The sequence below is a fragment of the Rhinopithecus roxellana genome, chromosome 4, assembly GCF_007565055.1.
Source record: "Rhinopithecus roxellana isolate Shanxi Qingling chromosome 4, ASM756505v1, whole genome shotgun sequence".
Taxonomy (NCBI): domain Eukaryota; kingdom Metazoa; phylum Chordata; class Mammalia; order Primates; family Cercopithecidae; genus Rhinopithecus; species Rhinopithecus roxellana.
Genome location: NC_044552.1, coordinates 109,727,816 through 109,741,656, shown reverse-complemented (window position 1 = coordinate 109,741,656; position 13,841 = coordinate 109,727,816). Strand labels below are relative to the sequence as shown.

At 36.4% G+C, this 13,841-nt stretch overlaps 1 pseudogene; it reads left to right on the top strand.

The window, feature by feature from the left end:
• Positions 1-2,536: 2,536 nt before the first annotated feature.
• Positions 2,537-11,847, top strand: LOC115897036 (annotated as a pseudogene).
• The last annotated feature ends 1,994 nt before the right edge of the window (positions 11,848-13,841 follow it).

The following is a 13,841-nucleotide window of genomic DNA, read 5'->3' as shown; positions in this document are numbered from 1 at the left end:
CTGAGGCATATTAAACACTAAACAAAATGCATGCTGAATGATAATCTCATCATTTACTCTGAGATTTAGTCTTTGGCAGAAATTATAAAAGCTAAATAAAAGCAACTTACAGCTCAATACCTAACTGAAAATCCTGTGTCAAACATTATTCAGGTACAGATGGATGAAGCTGAGCTGTAACAATCAACTGTGAAGGTGTTCTTGATTGACAACAGCAGGATGTTTATAAACTTCACAATTAAAACATCTGATATTCTATTTCCTGAATATTCTTGAATTGCAAAGTGAAAACAATTGGCTATTATAACTGCTAACTGGTAATCATCATGTTTAGAAGCACCCTCAGAGAGTGTCAGAAATAAACTTCATAATTCTCCCATTTGCTTATTATAGTGTTTGTTTGTTCCTGTTGTTCAGCAGATGTTAACCATGTTAGCAAAGGTTATTGTTTAATCTTAGTGTTTTTGATTCTTTCTGTTACTGTTCATGCAGTAAAAATTAATATGGAGATCAAATTTAAGTTTTGGCACTTGCTTTAGCAAGAGATTTATTTTCTGTGAGTCACAAGTATAAGAAAAATACAAATATATATGGTTACTCGTAAGATTAAATGAAACAACATACGGTAAATGCTTAGAATACGGGTTGGTATATACATGCTGGGTGCCCCAAAATGTTGACATCTGGTTGAATTCTTATTTTATGGATATTGTTTTCTTTTTAGGTTAGAAAAAGCAAAATTTATTTATTTATTTTCAAAGCGAAACATTATTGACCCCTTCCAAACCCATTTTCTGCTGCCAAATAGGGTTCAGGTAACTCACAATTTCTAAATAGGTCTCCATGACTCTTCAGCAGAATGTTTTGTTGTTGTTGCTTTTTTTTTTTTTTTTTTTTTTTTTTTTTACTTTTACTCTGCTGGCCTACAATAATTTAAGGGAAATCAAAATGAGAAAAATTACTATGACAAATATCCTTTATTAAGTTCTATTGATATTTTTAAAAATCTGATTCATTATCGATTATCACTTCATTAAAAAATAACAAAATCCATTATAATGAAGTAGAACCAGGACCAGTGTTTTCTGGAGAATAGGAAGAGCCCCCATTTCCAGTCTAATCTGGATTTTTTAAAAGATACAACTTTAACAGAAGCAAAGGATAGAATAAGGGGCAGAGATAAAAAATATTTGACTTATCTTGTTGACAACAAAAGACACATTGTAAGGTTTGAGGGTCAGATGCCTTGGAAATTATCTGCCTGCCACCAGAATGAACATGGGCCCTCAACCTGCGAGGCAGTTTAGTCTTGCTACCTCCAGTTTTTTTCCTGTCAACTACTATTGGAAGCACCCAAGTATGCAGAAGGATTACTGGACTGTTGGTACAGCTCTGCTCTTTAATTAAGGTCTGCCTTCCATGTGCTTTTCTGAGGGCTGATGATTAGTCTAAGCAGTTGCTGTCCATGGTCCATTAGAGCTCGAAATGCTCTAAATATTTACTTAGCTCAGGCACACACTATGAAAGGAAATACATAGACTCAGGCTGAGGGTTTATTGATTGCTTTTAGGTAATTTAAATTTTTGTTTACATCTTAATAATTAAATGAGTTCCAGAGGTTGAATCAATAATATGTAATTCTGAGTCAAGAACAAATACCTGTCTAGTTGATGGAAATACAATTGAGTGTAAAAACGGGCATGGTCCTAACCTTGTGGAGCTTACAATTCTGTTGTCAAGAAACATGAAAATAAAGTAAGTGAAAAAGAAAAAGAAAACCCTGATAAGCCCCTCAAAATAGCAGCATATGATGTCATGAAACTTTACAATGAAAGATTTCCCTTGTCATGGAATACAGAGAAGATTCCCTTGAGGAGGAGATATTTGAGCTGGAATTTGAAGGATAAACACAAGTTTATTGGGTTAGGTGGAAAAGATAGGGAAAGGTGCTACACGCAGAGAGAGAACATTGTGTAAAAGGCCTTTGATACAGAATGGGGCCTAACACTTTAAAATGTACTAAAAGGAATCCCACTGTGCCTGGAGTTGGGGGTGGATTGTGGTTATCATGTGAAGAGAGAGGATTTGGGTCAAACTGTTGCTCATCAGTCATTCACCCATTTTCTCATTCATTCAGTGAATATATATGTGTGTGTGTATGTGTATGTGTGTGTGTATGTGTGTAAATTTATAAATTTTCCTTTTAAAAATTATTTTTTTTAAATTGACAGATAAAGTTATGTTCATTTGTTCTGTACAACATGATGATTTGAAGTATATGCAAATTGTGGAATGGTTAAATCTAGCTAATTAACAACTGCATTACTAGACAGAGTTATCCTTTTTGTGGTAAGAACACTTAACATCCACTCTCTGCATTCTTCAAGATCAATGAATATATATTGAGCACTAATTGGTGTTAGTTACTTTGTAATATTGGGATTGAACCAGTGAATATAACTTAAGGCTTTTTTTTGAGCAAAGCAATATCGGGTAGTGTTAAATACTATGCAGAGAGTTCAAATGGACTGAAATGATGGATACAGCAGTTTTTCTGGCTGAAATTGGCTTGTAAGGAAAAAGAGTTTTTCTGAAATGATATATAAATGGGGAAAAAAGAGATAGTCATGGTGAGCAAAAGTGGAAGAGCATTACATGTAGAGAAACAGTTTGTGCATAAACTTAGGAAAGTAACAAGCTTGCATTGCAAAGAACAGAAAAAAAGACCAACGTGGCTGAATCTTAATGAGCAAGAAAGTGTGCCTTTCATTTTTCATTCCAATTATTTGTTAACTGTTATAGCTATTTTCAGGGACCTTAAAGACTTCAATGTCCTTAAGGCTTGCAAATTTGCTTTACTGCTACTACTACTACTACTACTACTACTACTACTACTACTGCTGCTGCTGCTGCTGCTGCTGCTGCTGCTGCTGCTGCTGCTGCTGCTACTATCCTTGCTTTAGAACTCTGGGATATGGTTTTATTATAGCCAGCTTTTTAAAAGTAAAAGTTACTCTAGAAACACATTTTCTTTTCTTTTTGGTTCAATTTTTTTTTTTCATATACTTTAAGTTCTGAGAATACATGTGCAGAACGTGCAGGTTTGTTACATAGGTATACACGTGTCGTGGTGGTTTGCTGCATCCATCAACCTGTCATCTATATTAGGTATTTTTCTTAGTGATATTTCTCTCCTCGCCCCCTACCCACCAACAGGCCGTGGTGTGTGACATTCCCCTCCCTGTGTCCATGTGTTCTCATTGTTCAACTCCCACTTATGAGTGAGAACATGCGGTGTTTGGTTTCCTGTTCCTGTGCTAGTTTGCTGAGAATGATGGTTTCCAGTTTCATCCATGTCCTTGTAAAGGACATGAATGCATCCTTTTTTATGGCTGCATAGTATTCCATGGTGTACATGTGCCACATTTTGTTTACCCAGTCTATCATTGATGGGCATTTGGATTGGTTCTAAGTCTTTGCTACTGTGAATAGTTCTGCGATAAACATACGTGTGCGTGTGTCTTTATGGTAGAATGATTTATAATCTTTGCAGAAAATTAACAAAGAAACATCAAATTTAATCTGTACTATTGACAAAATGTATCTAAAATTATATTTACAGAACATTTCATCCAATGGCTGTAAAACACAAATTTTACCACACAGATTTTACAGAATCTTCTCTGTATTCCATGACAAGGGAAATCTTTCATTGTAAAGTTTCATGACATCATATGCTGCTATTTTGAGAGGCTTATCAGGGCTTTAGTTTTCTTTTTCACTTACTTTATTTTCATGTTTCTTGACAACAGAATTGTGATTTATAATCCTTTGGGTATTATCCTTTTGGATAAATGGCATTTAGAATGGTGAATTCTTTCTAGGAGATTTTCAATAGACTTTGCCCAAACCCATCAGAAGAATCACTATCTATGGCAGCTATATCCTTACAAAATTTATTTTTTATTTTTTAAACAAGACTGGAAAATCAAAATTACTCATATATTCATGATCTGCAGAATAGATGTGTTAGCAGGTATAATAACAACATTAATCTCCTTGTACATCTCCATCAGAGCGCTTGGGTAACCAGAGGTGCTGTCAATGAACAGTAATATTTTGAAAGGAATATTTTTGTCTAGGAAGTAGGTCTGAACAGTGGAGTCAAAATACTCAGTAAACCATATTGTAAATACATATGCTGTGATGCAGGTTTTGTTGTTCCATTCCTAGAGCACAGGCAGAGTAGATTTCGCCTAATGCTTAAGCGCACTAAGATTTTAAAACTGATAAGTGAGCATTGAGTTCAACTTAAATTTACCAGCTGCATTAGGTCCTAACAAGTGAGTCAGCCTGACCTTTGAAGTTTTGACACACGATATTGACTTCTCTCTAGCTATAAAAGCACTAGATACCTGCTCAATGTGGCACATGCCTGTATTCCCAGCTACCTAGGAGGTTGAGGTAGTAAGATTACTGCTTGAACCCAGGAGTTGGTGGCCAGCCTAGGCAACACAGCAAGGCCTTGTCTCTTAAAAAACAAACAAACAAACAAAATTCTGTATTATTCCATTCTTACATTGCTATAAATAATTGCCCGAGACTAGGTAACTTATAAAGAAAAGATGTTTAACTGATTCACAGTTCTGCAGAGCTGGGGAGACCACAGGAAACTTTTAATATCGGCAGTAGGGGAAACAAACACATCTTTCTTCAAATGGCATCAGGACGGAGAAGTGCTGAGCAAAGGTGGAACAGCCCCTTATAAAACTATCAGATCTCTTGAGAACTCACTATCACAAGAAGAGCATGGGGAAACCACCTTCATGATTCAGTTACCTCTCACCAGGCCCCTTTCCTGACACATGCGAATTATGGGAACTAAATTGAAGATGAGATTTGGGTAGGGACACAGCCAAAACATGTCAAAGTCCTAAATGAAATCTCCTTCCAAAAAAAGGCTGTTTTGTCTACATTAAATATCTGCTATTTAGTGTAGCCACCTTCATTAATTTTCTTGGCTAGGTCTTCTGGGTAACTTTGTACGCCTTCAAGATCAGCACTTGCTGCTTCATCTTATACTTTTATGTTATAGAGGTGTTTTTTTTTTCCTTAAATCCCATGATCCAAACTTTGTTAGCTTCAAATGTTTCTTCTTCACCCCTCTCAGCCTTTATAGAATTGAAGAGAGATAGTGCCTTGCCCTGAATTAAGCTTCCACTTAAGAGAATGTTGTGACTGGTTTGATCTATCCAGATCACTCAAATTCTCTTCATATCAGCAATAAGATGTTTCACTTTCCTCTCATTCTTGTGATCACTGAAGTAGTACTTTTAATTTCCTTCAAGAACTCTTCCTTTGGCTGGGTGTGGTGGCTCACGCTTGTAATCCCAGCACTTTGGGAGGCGGAGACGACTGTCTCACGAGGTCAGGAGATTGAGATCATACTGGCTAACATAGTGAAACCCCTAAAATACAAAAAAGTAGCCGGGTGTGTTGGCATGTGCATGTAGTCCCAGCTACTTGGGAGGTTGAGGCACGGAAATTGCTTGAACCCAGGAGGCAGAGGTTGCAGTGAGTCAAGATTGTACCACTGTACGCTAGCCTGGCAACAGAGCAAGACTCCGTCTCAAAATAATAATGAAGAAGAAGAAGAAGAAGAAGAAGAAGAAGAAGAAGAAGAAGAAGAAGAAGAAGAAGAAGAAGAAGAAGAAGAAGAAGAAGAAGAAGAAGAAGAAGAAGAAGAAGGAGGAGAGGAGGAAGAGGAGGAGGAGGAGGGGAGGAGGAGGAGGAGGGAGAGGAGGAGGAGGGAGAGGAGGAGGAGGGGGAGGAGGAGGGGGGGAGGAGGAGGAGGGGGAGGAGGAGGGGGGAGGAGGAGGAGGAGGAGGAGGAGGAAGAAGAAGAAGAAGAACAAGAAGAAGAAGGAGAAGGAGAAGGAGAAGGAGAAGGAGAAGGAGAAGGAGAAGAAGAAGAATTCTTCCTTTGTATTCACAGTTTAGCTGTTTGGTGCAAGAGACCGAGCTTTCAGGCCTAGCTTTTCAGGCTATCTCAGCTTTTCACATGCCTTCCACACCAAGCTTAATCATTTTTAGCTTTTGATTTAAAGTGAGAGATGTGTGACTCTTCTTTTTCACTTGAACACTTAGAGGCCATTGTAGGTAGACGTATTAACCGGCCTAGTTTTAATATTGTTGTATCTCCGGGAAGAGGGAGGTCCAAGGAGAAGGAGAGAGATGAGGGGACAGCTGGTCATTGGAGCAGTTGGAACACATACAACATTGATCAATTAAGTTTCCAGCTTCATCCATGTCCCAAATCAAAACCACAATGAGATACCATCTCACACCAGTTAGAATGGCAATCATTAAAAAGTCAGGAAACAACAGGTGCTAGAGAGGATGTGGAGAAGCAAAACACTTTTACACTGTTGGTGGGACTGTAAACTAGTTCAACCATTGTGGAAGACAGTGTGGTGATTCCTCAAAGATCTAAAACCAGAAATACCATTTCACCCAGCCATCCCATTACTGGGTATATACCCAAAGGATTATAAATCATGCTGCTATAAAGACACATGTACATGTATGTGTATTGCAGTACTATTCACAATAGCAAATACTTGGAAGCAACCCAAATGTCCATCAATGATAGACTGGATTAAGAAAATGTGGCACATATACACCACGGAATACCATGCAGCCATAAAAATGGATGAGTTCTTTTCTCTTATTTTAAACAAAGCCACATCAGTGAGGCTGCCATTCACAATATTTCACCAGTACTGCTTTTACCAATGTCACCAGTGGTTCTGTACATAACTAAAGATGAGGATAAATTTTTAGTTTCAAGCTCACTTGGCATATCATCCACTTTCTCTTAGCAGCATTTAACATAGTTGATCACTTGCTTCTTGTTGATTCACTTCCTCCACTTGCTTCACATACCAAATTCTTGGTTTTCTTCTACCTTCATTTCCATTCTATCTCATTCTTCTTAATGTTTCTTCCTCTCCTCTCTGGCTTTTTCATTGCATAGATTCCCAAAGTTTAGTCCTTGTTCCTCTTATTTTCATTATCTTTACTCCTTTGAATATGATAACCACTTTCATGGTTTTAAACCCTATCAATATGTTTCTGACTTGCTGGTTTATATTTCTATCTTGCTTCCCCCCTTTGAATTTCAGATGGATATCCAACCATCTACTTCACATAGCCACTGAGAAATCGAATAGATATTGGCAACTTTAATATGGACTTTAAATTATTTAGACCAAAACCTAATATAAATCTTTGACTGTGTTTTTTTCATATTCTACCTATAATCCATTAGTAAATGTTTGCCTCTATCTTCAAACGTCCAGAATCTGACCATTTCTTATTCATATCCACTGTTATCAGTCTGGTCCTATCTGTAATTGTATTTTAGCTAGATTATAGAAATTATCACCTAACTGGTTTCTATGCACACATTCTTATCCCCAACACTCCACCTAAACCTTGCAAACACATACACTCTAATTTCAACAAAACAGAAAAAGAGGTACCTTATACCAGTCAGTTCATGTCAGTCCTCTGTTCAAATTCTTCTAATGACATCTAATTTCAATTCTTGTAAAAGATAGTACCTTTACAATGGCCTACAAGGCCCTGCATGATCTGTACTTTTATAAAAACCCAAATAATCTGGCCATGAAGTCTTTTGTACTATTTTTTCCTTACTAACTTCACACCAGCCACATGAGTTTCTCTAATACACATGCCTCTTCATCCCAAGTGCCTTTCCCCTGACTTATCCCTTTGCCTCGAATTCTCCTCTTTCCAATTTATATTTAGATAACTCCCCTATCTTCCCCAAATGCTCTAATGTCACCTTACCAATTAACCCTACCATGACAATCCTATGTAAAATCGCAAACTCTTCACTCATACCTACCCCTTATTGTCTTCTTGCTTTTTTCCTAAATAAACATTTTATGCTAGAATAGTTATTGATTTTCAGAAAAATTGGGAGCATAGTAAAAAGATTTCCTATACACTGCATACCCACTTTCCCCTATTATTACCATGTTACATTAGTATGGTACATTTGGTAAAATTAATGAACAGATATTCATACATTATTGTGAAGCAAGTCTGAAGTCTGTAACTCAGATTTCCTTAGTTTTAACTAATGTCTTTTTTTTCTGTTCAGGACCAATTCTATATTCCACATTGCATTTAACTGTCATGTCCCTTTAAGTTCCTCTTGGCTGTGACAGTTGCTCAGACTTTGGTTTTGATGACTTTGACAGCTTTACATGACCAGAATAACTGTGGCCATATATTTGGTAGAATGTCTCTCAGTTGCGATATGTCTGATTTTTGTTCATGATTAGGCTATTAGGCTTATGGGTTTTTAGGGAAAGACCACAGAAGTAAAGTGACATTGTAATTACATCGTATCAAGGGTACATACCATCAACATGACATTGCTATTGATGTTAACCTTGCTCACCTGGATGAGGCAATGTTTGTCAGATTTCTCTACTTCAAAATTGCCTCCTTTTTACTTTGTACTCTTCCAGAGGAAATCACTATCTGCAACTCATAGTTAAGGTGTGAGGATTTACGTTCTACCTTCTTTAGGGTGGAGTACCTACATAAAATATTTGGAATTCTTCACCACAGGAGATCTATTCGCCCTCCTCAATTTATGTCTTTATAAATGAAATATTTTCATCAGTATATAGTGTGGTATATGAACACTTACGTTATGCTTTGGTTTATATTCCAATTCTACTGAATTTATTTTGTTGTCAAGTTGATACAACTTTGGGCATTGGGAACTCTCAGTTGGCTTTCATATCCCTTTGATATACCCTCATTATAGTATATGTGTGTGTGTGTGTGTGTGTGTGTGTGTGTGTGTGTGTGTGTAGTTTGTCAGTTTGTTTGTTTTTATCATTTTCTTACTTTTTGGCACTAAAAACACACATGATTCATCTTGTGTATTTCCCAGCCTAGTCTTAGAATCATTCATCTCTCCAAGGAGCCCTGGTTTCTATTAATGCATAATGGTTTTAGAAACCAAGATCTGGGTGATAGATGCACTCATTGTTACTGGGATATTGCTGTTTCTAAGCTCTCTCAGCTTACAAAATGAGAAAATATACTTATGTATGCTAACCCATGTATCTACATATTACTGTATATATTTCTATATGTAGCCATATGTATTTATACTAAATTAATCCTGAGTTCATACTGATATCTCCAGTTCCAATTCATTACCACATAGATAATTCTGGGTTTGTTCTCTTGCTTGTTTGTAAGCTTCTGCTCCAACAGTGAGAAACAAAGCTTGCACCATTTGCCAAACTTTTACTTAATTTTTCAATTTCAGCACACATTCATAGCAGCATTACAGATATTAACCCATACATCCAAGGGAAACAACTTTATCAATTGGAGTACAGTACTAGGTTCAGTTTCTTTTCCACATATTCTTACATATCCCACTCATTTCCAGTTACTGGGACAGTATCATTTTCTCTACATACTCAGTGATATGGTTTTATATGATTGTGATACAGTTAGATTTTTTTTAATCACATTTTGCATTCTATCCTGAGATCCCTTGATCTCCTAATGGATTTTTTGAATTTGTATACATCATAGTTCAGTCTTACTTCTGTGAAGTTGTATAGCTTTTTATAAGTGAATAGTGGCATTTACCCACAATTACAGCATCATACAGCACCATTGTAGAATATTCATATGTTTCATCTGTTTAATGGCCCCTTTCCTCCAAAGACTTTGAAAAGCACTGATCTTTTTACTATCTCTATAATTTTGCCTTCCCTAGATTTCACATAATTAGGATTATATAATCCGCAGTCTTTTCAGACTGGCTGCTTCTACTTAGCAACATGCACTCAAGATTCGTTTATGTCTCTGTAGGCTTGATAGTCATGCTTTTCTGTAACTGGATAATATTCCATCGTGTGACTATATCAGAATTTGTTTATCCATCCAGCTTGCTTGCTTTCAGTTTTTGGCAATAATAAATAACAGTGCTATAAATATTTGGGTACATATGTTCGTATGGACACAAGTTTTCAAGTCAATTCTTTCAATATCTAGAAGCAAGATTGCTGCATCATGTGGTTAGATAACATTTAACTTTGTAAAAAGCTATTGAAATGTCTTTCAAAGTGATCATACCAGTTTTAATTACTAGTGGCAATGAATGGTGTTCCTTTTGTTACATGACCTCACAAGCAATTGATATTATTAGATTTTCTTATTTTATTTTATTTTATGCATCCAAAATGTCATATAGTGATCCCTTGTTTTAATTTACAATTCCCTAGTGACAAATGACATTTTATAGCTTTTCATATGCTTCTTTATCATAAGTTTTATTTTCATACAACATTTATGACTTTTATGTATCACTAAATATATACGTTTATTTTTCTCTCATATGTCTTATGTGGTATAATGGAAATCCCAAGATAATCTTGACTCCTTTTTTTTTCACTGAAATATCTTAAGTACATAATTTCCTATAAGTTTCAAATAAACACTTACCAAATGAATAAATTGAAATTCCATCTAAGAAAGAGAGGGATAAACAAAGTATACTAATGGAGAATAGCAGCCAATGACATAGAAGAAAAACAAGAAACATTTGTGGTGTTGTGGATGAGCAGAGAAAAAATCAACAATTGCTTTACTCTTAGACAAGGTCGATAACACAAAACCAAAGATGTATCCATTTGATTTTAAAGCACATATGTCAGCAGTTATAACAACATAAAGTTTCTCAGTAGAGAACTAGGAATAAAAGCCGAGGTGGGTGGATCGTGAGGTCAGGAGATCGAGACCATCCTGGCTAACATGGTGCAACCCTGTCTTTACTAAAAAAAAATACAAAAAATTAGCTGGGCATAGTGGCAGGCCAGCCACTTGGGAGGCTGAGGCAGGAGAATGGTGTGAACCCGGGAGGTGGAGTTTGCAGTGAGCAGAGACTGTGTGCCACTGTACTCCAGCCTGGGCAGCAGAGCGAGACTCCATCTCAAAAAAAAAAAAAAAAAGTTGTTTACAGAAAAAAAGCAGAAAGTGAAGAGTCTGAGCCACAACTAAAATGCTTCATTCAAAAAATTTGCTTCTAGGGGAAACATCACAGTAATTGGGAATCACAATGGCTCAAGGTAGGATATTGGTTAAACATAGCATATACTATGCATGCTTCTAAGCTAATGGGAATATCTAGTGGAATAGAAATTGGTTATGTAGGAACTGAATACATTATAGGAGCACGTATATAAGAAGGTAAAAATACAAAGCAAAAATGAAAAAGTTTTGCTTTAAGTGTAAGCACACTTCATCTAGTATAAGAGGATAAGAGAAACTGTAAAAGATTGGGTATAGACAGATATAGGTAGGGTGAAAGACGTTGCTGGGATATTGGTGGATTTCCTATCAATATTTACTAATTATTTTATGGAAATGATACCAATTTATAGCAATAATGAAGACGATAGTGGTACAGAGGTATAGAGAAGACTGAGGAGAGAGGAAATTAACAATGATAACTACTTGTTTTGAAGAATGAGGAAGTGAACATATGGGAGAAATGCAGTAAGATTACCCAGTACAAAGGGGCAGCAGATGAGTCTGGTAACAAAAGTGGCAGGAAGAAGCCCATATAACAGCCTAAGAAGCTGGCCAAGGACATGGACAGAAACAAAAAGAGGAGCAGAAGAAACTCAAAAAGCTGAAAACAAAGGCTGCAGGAAAGATTCACCTGGCCACAGGTGGGATTAAGAAATCTGGCAAAAAGCAATCTGTTCCTTGTACCTGAGGCAAAGGCACCTTTTGATTTCATTCCTATTTAAACATCTGAATTCTCTGTCATAACACCTATTGCCACCTATAGCTGGAATTAAGTGTTGTCTTGGAGCCTGTGGTATATTTAAGAATAAACTTTTGTTTTTAAAAAATCATACAGTGCCTCATTGTCTCTTCATTTAATCTCACTCAGCCATTCCTACCATACTGTGAGGTCAAAGTCAACCCAGCCCAGAGTGCTGCCAGAATGTTCTTTTGTCTTTGTTCTACCCCCAAATTCTGTATCAACTGGAATTACAATTTATTTTTTAAAAAATGCCTAGTAATATTGAATTTCCATCTAGAATTTATGCTTACAGATTTCAAGTATTAAAATTCAGCATGCACATTTCTCTCCACCACTGCACAGACAGGTAGCCATGGTTTTGTCATAAAATGTGATTTAACCATGTAAGAATATGGCTAACCCATTGGGATCAAGGCAGAGGGGAATAAGCAAATCAAGATTACATTTTTAAGAAATTGGTATGATGATGTTATAATATGAGAGGCACAATGATTAGTAAAATACAGAAAAATAAATCAATTAGATGTCTTCATTAAGTGGTATAACTTGCAGACTGGAATTTACTAGAGAAAATCAAGTACCAGACCAAGAAATTATTATCTTTGAGACTTCAGAATGGGAGAAGTTATTAATGTTTCAATCTTAGTCATAGATAGTTGATAAGTGGTGGAAGAAAAGATCATTGCAGCTTAGATAGAGGAACTAAGAGAGAAACTGTTGCTTTTAAAATTGTCAATAACGGTGATGGAATTCAGAGACAGATTAGGAAAGTAAGTCAAGTCCTAAAATGACTTAATAATAATTGAGTGGTCCAAGAACAGAGTTTGGTAGTTGTTAGCAGTAGAGATAATGAAGTCTAATCACACAGACTTCAAAGGAGACTGAACATTTAGAGGAGGGAGAGCAGCTTTGAAATAATACTAGAAAACGGGGAATATATGAGAGAAATAACAAGTTCAATTCTAGCTGGCTGAACTGTCCAGGACATAGATTTTAGGTGCCCAGAAGGACCAGGATCTTGAGGGTCTTGTCTCTTTGTGGCATGGTAAGGTGCCAGTCTGTGGACAAGGTGCTGTGTCACTTGGAGCAGCAGGCTTGGCACTGACCCTTCTGTCTGACAGGTTGGTGATTGCAGGAGTTGGATCAGAAGAAATATATAAAAAAGATCTCTTATCTTCTCTAGCAAAGCAATGTGAAACTGTAGGTCAATTTGGGAAGTTTCTATTCATCAAAGAGTATTAGAAAGCAATTGAATAGTTTCAGATGGAAAGGGAAACATGAAAATATTTAATCTGAAGTAAAATGTAAACCACCATAGCTGATGTGTGGGTGATGTCTGGGGAGGGGAGGTAGAGTAATTGCAAGAAAATTAATAAGGAGGCTCCTGATGAACTCTAAGGAGAAACTATAGTAATTTGGATCAGTGTGGTACTTTTGGAAAAAAGTGGACAAAGATGGCACATGTACCTGTATGCATATGTGCATACATGGATATCTGATTTAATACTGCACACGTAGAAAATCGTCCATCTGAGTGGAGGGGTCAGGAGACAATGTAAGTGGAAAGAATGTTATGCCCTGTAAACTGATAGCAACTGGGGGAAGGAAATCTGTGGACTTTCAACCAACCATTGATTTGGAGGAATTGAGTAAAATTGTCTTAAATCTTTAAAATTTAGGTCCACCCTAGAGTAAGGAATAAAAATCTAGAGAATATTATATGTCTTTGTGTATGTTTTATGTCTATCTGTATAATCACACAAACACAACATACATACTAAATAATAGCTAATATAACAAAAATATTATTGTTTAAGAATAGATTCTATTTTTTACAAGCTCCCCAGTGGATTTGGCTTTCATGTTTGAGTGGCAATCATTGTAATAGGCCACATCTTTCCTCTTTTCCTCATACTCTTTAGGAATCACTCTATAGTATT